Raw genomic sequence first — 17,751 nt, 5'->3', positions numbered from 1 at the left:
TATTTGAAAGTAATCTAAATATAAATTAACATACATGTCAAATTAAATCAATATAATCAATATCATTAGATATAATTGAATCAACGCAATTATATATCATTTTCTGTGTCCACAGGACAGAGATGTGCCAGCTATAATGCAGTAAGCATTAATTGTTTTATTGAGTGTGTGGAAGCTATTTTGCATGAGCTGTGACCTACTGTTTGTAGATTTCAACTTGAACTTGTATTTTCGTGTCATCTACCTACATACCATTTTTTTCATTCTGTAAAATATTCATTACGTTTTCACCCAAAAATAATTTGCAACAAACCAATCCGCATATAGAATGAGCTGTGACTTTTGACCTTGGACTTGAGGACTCCAAATTTATAAAAATTACCTGTATTTTAGTGTGATATAGCTCGACATGTTTTAGGTATTTTGCTAGTGAAATAGCTCGGTATGTTTTTGTTTAAGTTTAGCAATAAAACATCAAAATGTTGAAATTTACTTCTGTCATGGACGGACAAATTTTCATAAACATGAATATAAGAAAGAGGTATGATCATTCCTGGACAAATATATCCTAATATTTTTTATTATAGCAAACCGGTGTTTCATCTATAATTACTTGCAAATAAAACTCAAGGTAATAAATGATGTCAAAATAGGACCAAATCAATATTTCTGAAAAGTGTCCATCCGTGACAGCAGTCTCCAAAACCCCTATTCGATATAGTAAGTCATTCCAGGCGCTTTTCGGACTTTACCAAATAAACAAAAATGGATTTTAGTAAACTTAGATATCAATGAAAATCCAACAGTGATTACATCGTAAGATTATAACAATGAATGTTTACCCCATACTCACTTTAACCTATCAAGCTAAAAAAATAGTAGTCGGTATGTACTGTAAATGAACATGATGAAGGAAGAGATAACGTCACCCACTTTATAATGTTCATGAAATATGTAATATGGGGAGCTTTTTCACAAAATGTGAAAATGGAATTAGCCCATCTATTTGCTGCTCTCTTTTTTCTGAAATGAATGGATTGGTTCTATACCTACGTCATAATGTCATAGTGATGCATATCATGGCTTACAAAAGCAGAATTGGGTGATTCATAAATGTCACATTTTAGGGACTCTTCGAGCAATTGCGCTCGATTCTCCATCTCGACGACAAATAACGAAGAATGGATTTACAAAGGTTTTCGATGACATGTGTCTTTAATCTTGTGACGTCTATTCATATTACCCCCGCAGTTTTGATTATTTGTAGTAAAATGTTCTGCTGGAGTTTAGAAAGTAATAGGATTTTCCTTGTTCCCAAGTGAATACTGTGCTCGGTGACAGTTCTCCTTATACACGCTGATTTCAGTTACATTGCTGTTAGAATTCTAGCTGATATATTTAGCAACATTCAACAATTTATTTTAACTATTTTTTTAGTAGCGAATATGTTTTGAGGAATTTTCATGACGAAGTGCCAATAACATCCCATTTAAACATAAGAACCCGCATAGAACCGCCGATGTAGTCTCGAGCTCAGTGCATATGTGGGCGCGTCGTAGTCTAGAAGTTCTGATTCTCTCCTTTCAAACAGAGGATCGTGGGTTTGAATCTTAGTCATGGCGGGTTTTCTTTCAGCTAGAAATTTATCCACACTGTGCTGCACTCGTCCCAGGTGAGGTGCCTGGGTACCCGGCAGGATTAATTACTTGAATGCACTGAGCGCCGGTGATGGTAGCTTGTACTAGAACCGGGGTAATAACCCGGGTAATAATAGAAAGCGCTGTATAAATCCAGTTATTATAGTTATCAAAATGAAAGACAATCACAATGAAAAGGAATAAACATGATATTCAGCTTTTATCAGGTTTATATTATCATTTACTACATCGAAACGACGCTTCGTCTCTAAGCGCCTCATAACTATTATCATAATAGTTTAGTTATTTTTTGTATGATACAAAAAATATTACTTCCCTGGTCTTTGGATCTGCATGGCTTGCCCTCCCACCATGTATGCTTTTTCTCCCCTCCATTAATATATGGACAATTACAAAAAAAAAATTCAGAACTCATTTACTCGGCCTACTATATAGACTTTTGCATCATACCAGCACAGTGTTTCCACTATGAAGGAAATTACCCGAATTCCGGGAAATTCAGACGTTTTCCAGGTAATTTCCGGGAAATGAAAAAATTCCAGGAAATTCAGGGAAATCCAAAAATTACAATGAAACAACAATTAAATATAGCAACCATTAATATTCATGTTATATTTACATGATTTTAACCTCCATACGTAGCTCAAAATTTTTCGCTCGCGCTCCGCGCTCGCATTTCGTAATGTTGTTCCTATTTTTAAAGAGGGCGGGGACAAAAAAAAATGCTAAATTCCCTAATTTTTGCCACCTGGAACAAAAATCAAACTTGAAAATTCCAGGAAATATTTATGAATTTCAGGAAATTTGGAATCCAATTTCGGGAAATTTATTTTGGAGCTGTGGAAACACTGTACCAGCTACACATTAAACACCCAGCTGGTGGATAATGGAATTGGGGTTTGACACTTTGTCAAAGAACGCTAGACCGCGATGCAATTCGAACACGTGTCCCTCTGATTATACAAGGCGAAAGTCTGAACCGCTATATACACCAAGACGCTTCCACAAAATTTAAAATACAACGAGGAAAAAGTACATTCGCAGAATAATATTAATGTATTCATTGTAGCAAAGCTTATAATTACAGTAGAAATAAGCTTTATGCCCTCAATCTACGAAAGGTCATCATTTTGGGAAATCCGTAAAGCTCAGGTGAGCGTTTCATGAAACGAATTGTGGGATGTTTTATCCGACAAATACCTCATTCTCCGACAGTTACCATGGTAACAGTGCTTCCCAGCAAATCGAAATCAAGGAAGGTTGTCAGAACTGGCATCTTGTCGGGCAAACATGATGAGGAAAGTGTGTATTACAAAGTCATTTATTGCATTATGTCAATATTAAAAGCTTATAAAAACTACTAATTTGCATGGATAAAAAATGCACAAAGGAGCCCATAGATGGCGCTACATACCTTTGACTTCGCGTTCTATTAATTATTTTTTCCCCCTACATTCTATGTTTGCGTTGTTTACAGGTTCTTGGGGTAGGATTGCTAATCATCACAAAAAATGTCTTAATACAAGTATATATAGAGTGGTATCCATTGTCAAATACATTATGCAAATATTTAGAATGCAAGGTTAGCCTAAACACCCAACTTAAAAGGTAAGTTCACCCTTAAGAAAGTTTGTCGTAAATTATTAAAACAATATTGGTGAAGGTATGAGGACATCCATTATAAGATTAAAAAAAGTTATTAGAATTTTAAGTTTTGGATTTGTGACGTCAAAAACGAGCAGCTGTTCGATATGTTATGTATTATAAAATGCATGAAATTCATTTTTCTAATGGTTTCTGATGACTTTTTGTTTTTGTTCATGATCGGATGTGAAATGATTTGGCTATGGATATAAAAAAAGGTACAATAAAAAACAGTTTCAATTTTCTGAGAAAAATGACATTTCATTAATTATTTTACCATTCGCTATGTAGGAATGCTGCTCACATTATGACGTCAGAAATCAAATGATTAAAATTCTAATAACTTTGTAATTCTTTGATGGATTTTTCTCAAAAATTCATTTATATTTTTAATAATATTTTTCTGCTATTTCTTCTATAAACTGTTTGACAGAGTGAACTTCTCCTTAATGGGCAACTAGAATGGTAATGGTATTAAACCCAGTGTACTTATATCGTAATCAGGAAATTGGGGCTGATGTTAACGAACAAGGGTTAGTCTTTTGCTAATACACATTAAAGGTATTGTTTAACTTTGTGAGCAGTGGATTTAAAAAATTCTCAAACCAAGATGAAACATGTGTACAAGTGCATGTATTAGAACTAAAAAACCCTGAAAACAACCATTATTGAGAATGAAAAGCTAAAACTATAAGGCAAACCCCGATTTTGTAAATAGGCGTCTAATAGACACCTAAATAGTACACATAATTGTATGGGATGAAATTAAGATGGTGTGTCCGGTCACTTTCTATTTCAATTTTTGAAGCACTAAATAATGATTTTCGAATGTAATTTTTTCTGGGCTTCATTTTTGTAACATATCACAGACACAGGTGACAAGTGTGACCTTCTAGGTCAGATTTTTTAAAAGTCAAACCAATGTTAACCAATCACTTTAACATGGCAATATATATTTGTGCAGTAATACTGAATTAATGATAAAATATAAAAAGTGGCATTTTTCAATATGTCATGAAAAACATTGGCGCTAGATTCAAAGTCCAGGCTCCTATAAAGTGATGAATGACCGAACGAACAGCTTGACTGAAAAGCCTCGGAAAATGCATTTTGTTTATTTGCAATTAAACTTAAGGATTTTTCTTTTTTTCTATTTTCTCCTCTTCGTCTTAATCCTTCATTTTCTCCTCCTCTTCCACATTCTTCTTCCCCTCTCCATCTTCTCCTCTTTTTTGTCTTCTTATTTTTCTCCTTCTTCTTCTTGTTCTCTCCCTTCTTCTTCTTCTTCTTCTTCTTCTCTCCCTTATTCTTCTTCATCTTCTTCTCTTTATCTTCTCTTTCTTCTAATTCTGCATCGTCTTCTCATTCCGTCTTAATTTCTGTTTTGTGGAGCGTTGTGACCGAGTGGATTAGTCACTGGACTTTGCAACAGGAGGCCGCGGGTTCGAATCCCAGCCATGGCGTAATATCCTTCAGCAGGAGACTGATCAACGATTTGCTGTATTAAATGCAGATGAGGTTAACACCGAAACCGGGGTAATATAGGAGGGCCTTGAGCGCCTAAGAAGATGGAAAATTAAGTGCGCTATATACAAATACCCTGTATAAGTACATGAAGTAGTGGTAGTAGTAGTAGTAGTAGTAGTAGTAGTAGTAGTAGTAGTAGTAGGAGTAGGAGTAGGAGTAGTAGGAGTAGTAGTGGTGGTGGTGGTGCTTGTTGTTGTGGTGGTGGTGGTATACATCGTATCTTTCGTTTCATCCAAGAGGAATAATATCCAGTTAATTTGCCAAACTCATCTCACATACTGCATAAGCGCCCTCTTCGGTCGAGATCATTTTGGTCCAAAAATGTTAAAATTGCATGAATGATAAGTAATGAGGGGACAAAATGATGATGCCATTCGGAGTATATGGCAAATAGTCATGGATAGTCTGGACGAAATGGGATTATTGATAACTACTTTTGACAAAATGGCTTACAGGATAACGCTCAAGACCTTGTATTGACCAGAATCAATCACATCGAGACATTGTATATAATGTTATAATCGATGGAGGAGATGGATAGGTGATATTTGATGTGGAGACACATCGCGGTCATGAGCAACCTATTCGTTCAAATCATCATGGGGTATGTCAATAGCAATGTCATTCATGATACCAGAATGAAAATGTTGATCCGCAGGTGGCACCATATTGGTCGGTCACAGGCAAACATTAGTTTGCACATACAGACGCCAACGAGATACTTTAACACAATACTATGTTCAGGGTAAAGACAGACTCTAAAACCCTTACCTATGTGTCAAATCAAGGAAGAATCGTTCAGAGTTCGTGGATGAATCTGGTCTCCTTCTTCAGACTCTGCATTATACACTATGCTAATACTATTAGAATAATAATAATAATGATATAGGTATAGTTACCAGGGTAGCCACTTCAGTTTCGAAAACTGTTCTACCAGCGGGCCCTGCTATTATTATTACCCCGGCTTTAACTGAGCTGCCTAGGCGCACAAGTTTTCAAGGAATTTCTTCCTAAAGGGTACCCAGTTACCTCACCTGGGTTGAGTGCAGCACAATGTGCCGGAGACTACTCTGACCTTGCAGCAATGGTAGATAGATCTTCTCTTTCTCTTCCATCTCTCTTTTTCGCCACCGATAGAGGGCCGCAGCCGCTTTCGCCCCTTGGACATAATTATTGGAGTTGTCTCAAATAGATGGAGAAAAATAAGCTACTCCTCAATGAGCTGTCTCTCTCTTCTCATTCCATTTCGAATATATTTATTACAAGATGAGGTAGGAGCTTTAGGCTCTATTTGGGCGTTGCAAGAAATTTACACTCAATTACAACTTTTTATGTCCTAAAATCAATACAAAGTCTTGTTATTAATTGAAAATTTGCATTTGATTGCTGGTCTGCTTTTTGAATCAACAAGTTGATTTACTATAGACACTATCAATCTATCATTTTTAGTTGGTTAATTATTTTCTTTAATAATAATGAATTATGTAGGATCTGTATATCGCACGTATACACCTTGTTACATGTAGGTGCTCAAGGTGGTCCTAAATCACCCCGGTTATAGTCTCACGGTTTTTTTTTTTGGAGGAATTACTTTCTGCCGGTACCCGCTTACCTCACCTGGGTTGAGTGAAGCACAATGTGGGTAAAGTTCTTGCTGAAAGAAAACACGCCATGACTGGGAATCGAACCTAGGTACCTCATATTGAAAGACGAGGGTCTTAACTACTAACCCACGACGCCCCCATTTTGTCATCATCACCTTAGGTCTTTCTCTCTACATTCCACTCCTCTTCTTTTCATCTTCTGTTCCTTCTTCTTTCCCGTGTTTATTCTACTCTCTTCTAGAACATGTGATCGGGCCATTCGAGATTTACAACAGGCTATGCGACGAACACGGGCTCTCTGCTATCGACAAAACTGGGTAGAATAATCGACACGAATAAAACATGTTCGGATCTGAGCAATTTATTTCAGGCTGTAAGTTTTGTCCAAAATATCTGTACACATGTTGTTTTTTTCTTTGTTTTACCACATATAATGACAAACATTACATCGAAAAAAAATAATGTACATTAATGTTATATTGTCACAATCACATAGACAAACCTGACTCCAGGGGAGTGCTTCAAGAAGGTCTTGTTTTATCTGACAGTTACCATAGTAACAGTGGTTATCAGTCAATCAAAATCAAGGGGAGTTGTCAGATCTGATCACAATCATGTCAAATGAAAATATTGATGAAACACTTCATTAACTGATCAAAGCTATGTCGAATGGTCATCAGACGTTTTGGAGTTGGAATAAACAAATAACTTCCCGAACATGCCGAATGGATGCAAGAGAATTATGGGCATTTTTTTAAATTATTATTTTGTGACACGATGTTTCGTTTACAGTAATATTAATATCACCCATGAATAATTAATATTTCCCCAGGAAACAAATTCATCCGCAACCAACTTTTGACGGCGTAATCCCTCGAGACGCAAAGCAAGCGTCGTTATGTTTTTACGGGACTCATGAGCGTTTTGCAAAGGTTTTGAAAGGGGGTGAATGTCAAATAATTGCTGAGTCCGGCATTCCGACATTAGCATTTACCACGGAGCCGTTCTGAACAACGCACCAATTCCTTTGAAAATGCGAGTCAAATCACAATGGAGAGCTGAGAGGCTTTTGTTGAAAGTTGGTTGACCGGGACCCGGTCACCGGGCAGCAGAGCTAGATCTGAAGAAGATTTGCAACTGACGAACAGTTGAAAATAATATGTCGGTGTCCAGAGTCAAGAGCCGACGTTGCTGTCCCGTTCTCCCAATTTTCTGTTCGTTGTCATTTGACGGCACTTTTAATACATCTGCTGTAGCAGGGCAAAAAATCTTTAAAAACATATTATGTCTCAGTGAGGAAAAATGTTGGCAAAATCTGTGCATGCATCGAGGTTCGGAAGTTTTAAGAACCATTCGAGGAATCGCTTGGAGTTTGCAATGGTAAGAGAAATAAAAACCAATCTCTCTTGCCTTGATATAACCATATTACATGGTCAAAGTTTGCAAAATTTCGGAAGAGTATCTATTATGTTTGTCTCTCTCCATATATTAACATTTCTTTCAAACGATGTTCGCAACCTTAGAAGAGATTTAGGATAATACAGCGTCTAGACAATGGGAAATTACTATGATTCTAGCAGAATTTGCTTTTGGAATGCTGGATTGTTTAATATTTTACGTTGGCGGCACTTGCAAAATTCCGCGTGTGCATAAAACATGCAAAATTGGTTCGTAGAAGGTACATGCGTAGTAGGCTAGTCGCTATTTTGTCGCGGATTAATAATTGTCGTCAGTGTTGAAGCGATGTATTCGCAGTAGTACCATTCGTATATCAAAAATGATCGTGAGCACGTACATGTACATGTATGTAGGTCCATGGTGTGATACAAGCACCTATATATAAGATGAATAATTGTTTGAGAAAATAATAGATAAGCCTCAAATGAGCAATCGCAAAGTCTATACCGTTCTGTTAATACTTAACGGAAAACATTATTGTTTTATATATGTTATGAGTCTTCCCTAACATCAACCCAGTCTCACAAACAATGACAATGATAAGAGGTTTGTAACTAGAATAAAATATTAATGGTCATAATGAACCAATGAATTTCATTGAATGAAACACCTCGCGGTCAACAAAGTATTCATTCTGATGAATAAAAAAATGACTCGGAAAATCAACGATAATATTTTGAGATGACAATAATAAAGCATTAGGCATGTTAGGAGTTTTTCATTTTATACATTACATAGATATAACATGCCATTATCGAGGTCAAGTGCATCTCGAGTCAACATAACATGCAAAATGAATGTAATATCACTTGAATGAATACCACTGATAGCTACCTTTATCCGATTTTATTGTCCATGTTTCAAGTACACAGTTACCTTTTAGCCCTTCACATTTTTCATGATGAATACCTCCATTTAAAGGTCAATTCCACCTCAGACAAATGTTGATTTGAATCAATAGAGAAAAATCAGACAAGCACAATGCTGAAAATTTCATCAAAATCGGATGTAAAATAAGAAAGTTATGACATTTCAAAGTTTCGCTTATTTTTAACAAAATAGTTATATGAACGAGCCAGTTACATCCAAATCAGAGAGTCGATGGTGTCACTCACTCACTATTTCTTTTTTTTATTGTTTGAATTATACAATATTTTATTTTTTACGAATTTGAGGATTAGGACCTCCTTGCCTGAAGCACAAAATGTTGAAATAATGGAATTCCACGTGTTCAGGGAGGAATGAAACATCATTTCACATGACAATGACGAGAAAATCTAAATATTTCATATAATAAAATACAAAAGAAATAGTGAGTGAGTGATGTCATCAGTTCCTCAATTGCATACCGACCGAGATGTGCATATAACTGTTTTGTGAAATGAAGCGAAACTTAAAAATGCCATAACTTTCTTATTTTACATCCGATTTTGATGAAATTTTCAGTGTTATCCTTGTTGAATTTTTCTCTTTTTATTCAAATCAAGTTTTGTTGGGGTGGACTCTTGTCCTTTAAAACTCCAAGTCTACCAGTGAAAATAATGTTATTTTTGGATTCTAAGATCATTTTGGGATATGAATATGATTCTAAAGATCCAATGGCCAGGACAGTACTGATTATGATCGATGATGGCGATGATGATGATGGATACCAAGATGATGATAATGATAAGGTTGTTGATGAGAATAACACTTGTGGTAAATGGTGAAGATGATGACGATGATGATAACGACAACGATGACATTTGTGATATACTTATATGAAGAAAATGTTATGAAAACAGTTGTTATGATAATAAGGATTATGATGATAATTAAAATGAAAATCATTATAGACATGGTGGTTATTACAAAATTTTAATAATGATACTTAGTGAAAAATGATAAGATAAAATGAAATAATGCCTGGCTACGTTTCGACACCCAACCATTACGATCTACACGTAGAATTGATTCAACGAACCAGGTGGATGTTTCATAAAGCTGTTCGTAGGTTGCGATCGACTTTACCAACGACTGGTGATGATTTTATAAAGTAAATTTTATGCTCCGAAGGAAAGGACCAACAGTCGTTCGTAAAGTCGCTTGTAACTTACGAACAGCTTTTATGAAACACCTAACTGCATTGTACATGTCGTTGAATTTGCCTCAAATAGTTTATAGTCACAACCGACTGCAAAACGACCGGAACTATGTCATGGACAATTATGTGATAGTTTTTCCCCGTTCTAGAGCCGACATGACTTTTAAAAATAACAGAGATGGTGGGTTGGGAGCCGAACGTGGGAGAAATGGAATCAATACGATCCATTTCAAATGCCAAGGCACCGGCTAATACAAGGCAAATGTAGATTTGTGACGCGGGTATTTTGCAACAGTTTGTTATGTGCTTGCACAGAACCGTTTATTTTGGATGATGCCTTCGAAATATAGAACTGAAGTGCGATTATATTGTCTCATGCACGTAGGAACGTTTTATGAAGTGTATTCGCAATGTTCTCTAAATAAATAAATCATAAATAATCATTCTCAAAGTCACCGCCAAGTACCGACAGCTTCCAGTCGCACTGGTGTCATGTGGTCAGTGTGTGTTATGGTACATGTACGTCTCGTTTTTGTGTGTCCGTATTAAAGAAACATGCCTAAGGATTGTTTTCAATCATCTTTGGAGGCAGCAACGGATATTTTTTTCTTCGAAATTAACACTTAACTCGAAAAAAATATACAATAATTATTTTGTGAATTATTGACCTACGTTATTCTATTATTTTCTTTGTATAGCTTCATGCATTATCGAAGCCCCAAGATACTAGAAACTTAAATTATATGGTCAGTTGGGTTAATATCGAAACTTTGTATTGACGCATGGAATCACCTTTTGTGTTAGATTATTACAGACCAGATAATCGTTAAAAAAAATCATGCGAATGAAAACCTTTCACATACAATGACACCAGGAAGCATTTTCGCATTTGCTACGGAAAACTCTCTACAACGCATCGATTCCTTTGAAAATGAAATTAACATCACAATGGAGAGCTGAGAGGCTTTCGTCGAAAGTTGGTGGACTGGGACGACAGTGCAGATCATCCGAAGATTTGTACCGGACAAACAATTGCAAATTTGTCGTCCAGCGTCAAGAGATTCCGATGCTGTTCCGGTCTCTCAATTGACATTTTCAAAGGATTTGTGCGTTTGGAGAGTTTCCCCCGTAGAAAATGCGAAAAGTCCGGTGACAGCATGTATGTCTGATTTAAGGGTTAGGCCTATTGAAGAATAACGGCTTATATTATCGCGCAATCGAGTTATGTATGGCCGAGTGAAAGTTCAGTAATTATAAACGGGTCAATACATGGTTTTACCCGGAACTAATTGCAACAAAAGGTTTTTCAACTATTTCTGGCAGTATTTGACCTCAAAAAAACATACTTAAAGTATACCAAAATCCGCATCCGGGGAAATGGCTATTTTCAATATGGCCGCCATCCATTGAAATTTGATATAACTCATTCATTATCCACCCAAGAATCATATTTTGGTTCGAATTCCATGGTCCCGGGGGAACATGAATTTGTCGATATAAGTTAGAAGAAGCCCTCTAGGCTACCTGGGAAATCCAAGATGGCGTCCAAAATAAAAGTGGCTTTGGTTTTAAGGGTGAAGTAGTACATCAGGACAAGGTACAAGGACAGCCAGTGGTCTGGTGTGTTAAAAATTACAAAATGGGGTTTAAAATTGCTATTGATACTTAAAATGGACATAGCTTATTTCATAACATTACTTCATCACACCTGGAAGATTTTTGTGGATATACCATGGTTAAATGGGTCAAATAATACATTGGGATAAGTTATAAGGAAAGTCGGTGGTCAATTACGTCCAAAAGTCGACGGTGGTTTAAAAAATGGAGTATGAAATAGCTGCTGTTATTTACAATGGACATAGTTCATGTATAACATCAGTCAAAGGGCATATGTTTTTAATGTCTAAACCATGGTTCTAAATGTCAGAAAATTGGTTTCAAGGACAGTCAGTCATCCAGAGTGTCGAAAAATCCAAGATGGCTTCCAAAAATCTGAGTCTACAATGGCTGATGTTACTTAAAATTTGGACATAGTTCACCAAGGATGTATGATTTTCGTGTCCTCACTATGCATGCTATGGTTTCAAGGTTAAAAAAACGTTTGAACAGGTTACAATGACATACAATTGTCCATTTTGAATGACAATCAGATAGGGTTTTCAAAATGGCATCTAGAATGGCATCGACTCATTTTCGCCCAGAGTCCAAGGTAGATTCTAAAATGTTCATCAAAATCAGTGCGTTACCAACTCATTAAACTTATCCCAATTCATTTAAGTGTATAGGCACCAGAATTATTTTTCACAGGTGGATATTATCATTTTAGAACCCATTTTAGGAAGCCAACTTTAAGGCAAAATGAAGAACTGTATATCATTGTAACCAGTCCCAAAGTCGTTTATGTCCCTTGAAACCACAGTGAAGACACAAAAATAATATCACCCAGGTGTCACATTGAAAATACATTTTATTTTATTTATTTATTTGTCCTTTTTTTTTAGCAAAACCATTTAACCTTATCTTGTACTCTAGCAAGGTTGCATAGAGACAGGAATTTGATTTTATTCTTCACTGAGCAGAGCTTCTTTAATTTAGGTTGCCATCGATGACCATAGCTAATTGAAATAGTTACTTTTGTCCAGGGCAGTGGATTTTTCCATGCCGTGCTTGGATAGGTCCCTTTTGTCCCAGGCAGGGATCCATTCTTTTTTGACCAGCTGCTTGGGATAGTTTAGGGCAAGGGTGTGTGTGCAGTAGTTTTCCATTAGGTTTTGGCAGACACCATTTTAACTTCGGTGAGCACACAGCTTATGTGCAGTTTTGAAGCCAGTAGAGAAATTACAATTTTTCCTTACCATTCTGAAGGCATATCTCTAGACTTATTTTCTTTTTGAGCAGCCTTATTTTCCAGTTTGTAAGCTGCTTATCTTTATTACCTGCATGAGGTCAGAAAGCAGTATTTAAATCATTTTTGAGCCTGTTTTGCTGAAAGTCATCGGTGAGTGTAAATGACTTTTCCATCTTTAAATTTTTTGTTATACAAAAAAAAGGAAGAAGAAAAATAACCAGTATAATATAATGTGAAATAAGATGTGATTTATTGTGATAGTTTTGTAAAAATCAAGATACATTTTCTTGGGTTTATAGAGACTTTAATGTTGTTGAAAAGTTTCATTAGAGGTTGAAGTTTATACTAGTTAGTAATCAAATGTTTTGAAAAACTGAGATAAATAAATGTATGAAAGTCAGACAAGTTTGAATTGGATTTATAAATGTTATTTACAAGTAAGAGAAGAAACATTTGTTTTAGGATATATTGTAGAAAAGGTTTTGGTTTATTTAAATTTTAGATGGTGCCAAGGTGGGACGTAATTCCCTGACGACTTCTAGTCATTGAAGCCGAGCATTTCCGAAAGTCGCGAAGGACAACGAGATTCCCCGAGATTCACCGAGAGTAAACGAACAAGAGATACCATTGATTTTGGTGACGTATACACGTGATTGTTTGTCGAACTGAAGCAGGAATGATTGATAGAACTATGAACACTAATGAGAATGATAATCCGATGGACATTAATTGTTCAGTTATTTAGAAACTTGATTTTATAGGGGAACTTTCAACATATGTTGCTTTTTATTTTATCTCAGTCCTTGACTGATGTTGAATATAAATACTTGTGTTCGTGGATGGATCAATACAGGATCCTCACAGTTGATGTTAGTGTTGAGATGAGACAAACGATGCTTAAGAGGAAAAGAAGACAGTTTTAGAGAAAAAAAACTCTGATGATAACAGTGAAGTTAAGATTATATTTGAATTTATGATGTTCTTGGTGAAATGGTAAACTGCATGGAGTTCGCAGTGTTTGCAAATGAAGTGTTTAATATTGATATGTGATTAGAACAAAGGGTCGAGAAGTTTGAGTTAAGTGTTATATTGGTTATATTATATTTGAACGTGATTCAGGTTATTGTGAGTGGATCAGCACAGGATCCTTCACAGTTAGAGTGAGTGGTGATATTGAAAAACAAAACAATTATTTTGAAGGTATGTTGAAGATAGACAAATGAAACGTTGAAACAGGTCGATCAAAGGTATATTCAGTTGTAGAAATATTTATCAGTTTTGGGTGTCTCGAGACAAGGTAAATTTGAAGTGGAAATAAGTGATTTTTTTTTTGAGAATCTACATTGTATTTTTTTTTGTCCTGAATTTTATCAGTGAGAAACCATTTTTATTTCTAATTGGAAATCAAACAAAATTAACTGAAATAAATTGTAAATAATATCACACTGAATGGCACAAGTTTGATGTGAGTTTTATTTGAGTATATCCATGTGACACCGAGGTGTATTTTTAATGTTCTATGTATCAGCAGTCATCTTGGATTTTTAGACATACTTAACACCTGACTGTCCTTTCAACTTGACCCAATGTATTACCTGGCCCTTTAAGTGTAGACAACATAATTATATCCCCCAAGGAGTATTTTTTTAATGAACTATGTATACTCTTAAGTAACAACAGTCAATTTGGACCCCATTTTTGGAAGCCACGTTGCAATTTTTTTACATTCCATCGGCCCGTTGCAGAAAGAGTTGCGATTAAACGCAACTCAGAAAGTTTTGCGCAACTTGATTTTCAGCCAATTAAGCACCCGTATTCGGGACTTGCGTTTAAACGCATATCTTTCTGCAACAGGCCTAAAGCCAGTAACTGTTACTTGTTTTTATTTATTGTTAATTTTGACCCTTGAAGCCAGAGGTATAGACACCAAAATCACATCTACCAGGCCTATATGAAATGAGCTATATCCGCTTTAAATATCATCAGCTATTTTTAAATAATTTGTTGAAGCCATTTGGAATTCTGAACATATTCTTTAAACACACCAGACCACTGACTGTTCTTGTAACTAGCCCTAGTGCATTCCTTGACGCTTTAAACCAAATCTTCGACACAAAACTCATATTCCCCAGACAGATATTTAACTATGACCATTTAAAAGTAATATAAGACAATCTTTCTTTTTTGGGGGCGCCATCTTGGAATTTTGGACATACTTAACCACTGACTCACCATGTGACTTGTCCTAATGTATAATTTATAATCAATTCTTGGAAGCCATCTTGGAATTTTTGACATACCAGACCATTGTCCTTGTAATTTATGTTTATGTAATTTTTGACCCTTGAAACCAGTGGTTTAGAAATCGAAAAAATCACTGACTGTCCCTGTAACTTGTTATAATGTACCACTTCAACCTTAAAACCATTGAATCGACATCAAATCAAAGTAATTTAAGTATGTAGCAGATGAATTGTTGATTTTTAGTATATGGCAGCCATTTTTTGCTCCATTTTGAATTTTCCAGGTACCCTAGAGTGCTTATATTCATTTTTGCCTGTATCAACAAATTATTTTATTCCCTAGACCATGGAATATTAACCGAAATAGGATTCTTGGGTGGATAACAGAATGCGTAAGTTGTATTCATTTTCAAAGAATGGCTGTCATCTTGGACGCAATCTAGAAAATAAATATTCCCCTTATGCGGATTTTGGTAGATTTAAGTAAGTTATTCTTGAGGTCAAATAGCACCAACATCCGTTGAAAAACCGTTTGTTGCAATTAGCTCTGGGTAGGGATATTTTTGGTCATACATGCATATTTACCCGTCTATTCATGCTACAGTCACAACAACAAACCATCCCCAAACCGACCGATGGTATGAGATTCAAAATGACAATATCTATGGTCAGTCTGGGGTCTGTTTCGTTGGTGCTTAATGGCGGCTCTTTCACTTGTTGTTCGATTGTAACCTAATTTTGGTCTATCGGGCGAGAGCATTTTATACTTGCGTGTGTGTGGTTTTTTTTTTGGTCGTCTTTGTTCTCGTACCCATTAAACCAACATAATTGAATTGATTTATGGATGCACAAAATGCAATTACTGAAGTTCTGGATTAGGGGATCCCTGAAGATTTGTCAGTTGTCTTCGGACATTAAGTAGTTTTCGTTCCGCTCTGCGACCTGTACGGATGATTTAAGAATGGAGTAAATGTATTGCCAAATGCCCGTCAGATGACAAAGAGCCACGAAGTCTTCTCTGAACCGGAACAGCAGTTTTGTCCAAAGCTCCAGAGTTGACGAAAAATATGACGTTTTGTCAAGAATTAAACCAGATACGGTTCCACAATCACCCAAATCTGGCCAGGATGGTAACCCAAGTACTTTTCCTCTCAAAAGAATTTAGTTTTTCTAGACCATTATTTTTTAAGGCTAATTCATTTTTTCTGTATCCTTTGATAGTTATCTTAATAACACGTATAATTAAAGACTATGTATTCATAATAGTTTAATATGCATTAAAGACCACACACAGTTCCTATCTCTTTGAGGGCGAAACTGCAAACTTGATTTACCAATATTCGACAAAGACTTCTTTGTGTATTTGTTTGTTTTTTGACAAAGCCTTTGATAGAGTATTTACTCTGTTATTGTATTCTCCGTACGCCCTTATGTGAAAACTCCCTAGTGATGTAGAAGTCACACTACGAAACCGACTCCAGACGAATCACCATGATCAAAGCCACATCATCTACGATACCATCGGTCAGTTCGGCTCATTGATGTGACTCCGACTGCCCGACATATAAACCCAAAGTACATTTTGATGCTGCCCAACCATGCAAGTAGCCATGTTGATTAGAGTTAGTCATGTTAGTCGTCCACGTCCGCCCACTATATAAATGCAAAACCAGAACAGTCGCATCAAGGAAAATGACTCTAACAGGCAGATAGTACCTCATTGGTGATTACGTTTACAGTTTTGTCGATCTTGGACCAGTAACACAAAAGTTCGTGATGAATCGTACGATTGATTTTCACAACTGATTGTGCAGTGTAGTCAATTCAATCAATCGTTAAAAGAATCTACGATGATTTCCATCATTTGTATTATGGGCTTCTGAAGTCTGGATGATCATTGTGACTTTGGTATGATAGTCACTTTCAGTCAAAGACATGTAGCCAAGTCATCGAGACACTACATCATGTTGGAGGGACTTGCTACGGTATAATGGAACTTGTTGTCATTAGCCATGGGTCCTTCCTCAGATTCTGTAGTCTGAAACATTATGAAGATTACTTAAAATTACAGAATCACTTATTCAAAACTGTAAGGTATTCCTCTTATCATTCATTGCAACACTCAGTTCGTCTGAATGAACATGTCAGTACATTCTGATACGTCTGTATCCTTCGAAATAAAAAGAAAGTGCAGGGAAGCAGAAGAATAAATTTGTAAGCAAGTCATTGAGTAGGTAAATAAGCAAGGGTGTAAGTATCGGTCAATAAGTAAGCGACTTAAGGTAGTTTTAGCATGAAAACACTTGAGTAAGCAAGGGATTGTATTATTAACTTATTGGGGGAAGTAAAGTTAAGGACGCTACTTTGGTAACAGTACTAGTCAGTAAGTGTTTATGTATCAGGAAGCACTTACGTCATTACTAGGGTGTAGCCAGGAAGCAAGAGTCATTTTCTCCACGGGGTATTGTCAGACAGATAATTTTCCAGGGTCAGGTCTTGAGAGTACTTACGATCTCTTTTTGTGCCACGGTCGTCAAACGGAGTCCGTTTAAAGCTTATTGCTTTTAAGTTGTGATGATAACGCATCTTTAAAAAGTGATGATTCGGTATATATTATATATATATATGTGTGTATATATATATATATATATATATATATATATATATATATGTGTGTGTGTATATA

General features: G+C 36.0%; 1 long non-coding RNA gene across 1 annotated transcript; it reads left to right on the top strand.

Moving 5' to 3' along the window:
• Positions 1-12,427: 12,427 nt before the first annotated feature.
• On the top strand, positions 12,428-13,741 carry LOC121414877. Its single transcript, XR_005969923.1, has 2 exons — positions 12,428-12,972; positions 13,325-13,741. It is a non-coding gene; the product is annotated as an uncharacterized LOC121414877 (long non-coding RNA).
• Positions 13,742-17,751: the final 4,010 nt, after the last annotated feature.

This window comes from Lytechinus variegatus, chromosome 5 (assembly GCF_018143015.1).
Source record: "Lytechinus variegatus isolate NC3 chromosome 5, Lvar_3.0, whole genome shotgun sequence".
Classification (NCBI taxonomy): domain Eukaryota; kingdom Metazoa; phylum Echinodermata; class Echinoidea; order Temnopleuroida; family Toxopneustidae; genus Lytechinus; species Lytechinus variegatus.
The sequence above is the reverse complement of the archived record's forward strand: the minus strand, read 5'-3'. Positions and strand labels throughout refer to the sequence as shown.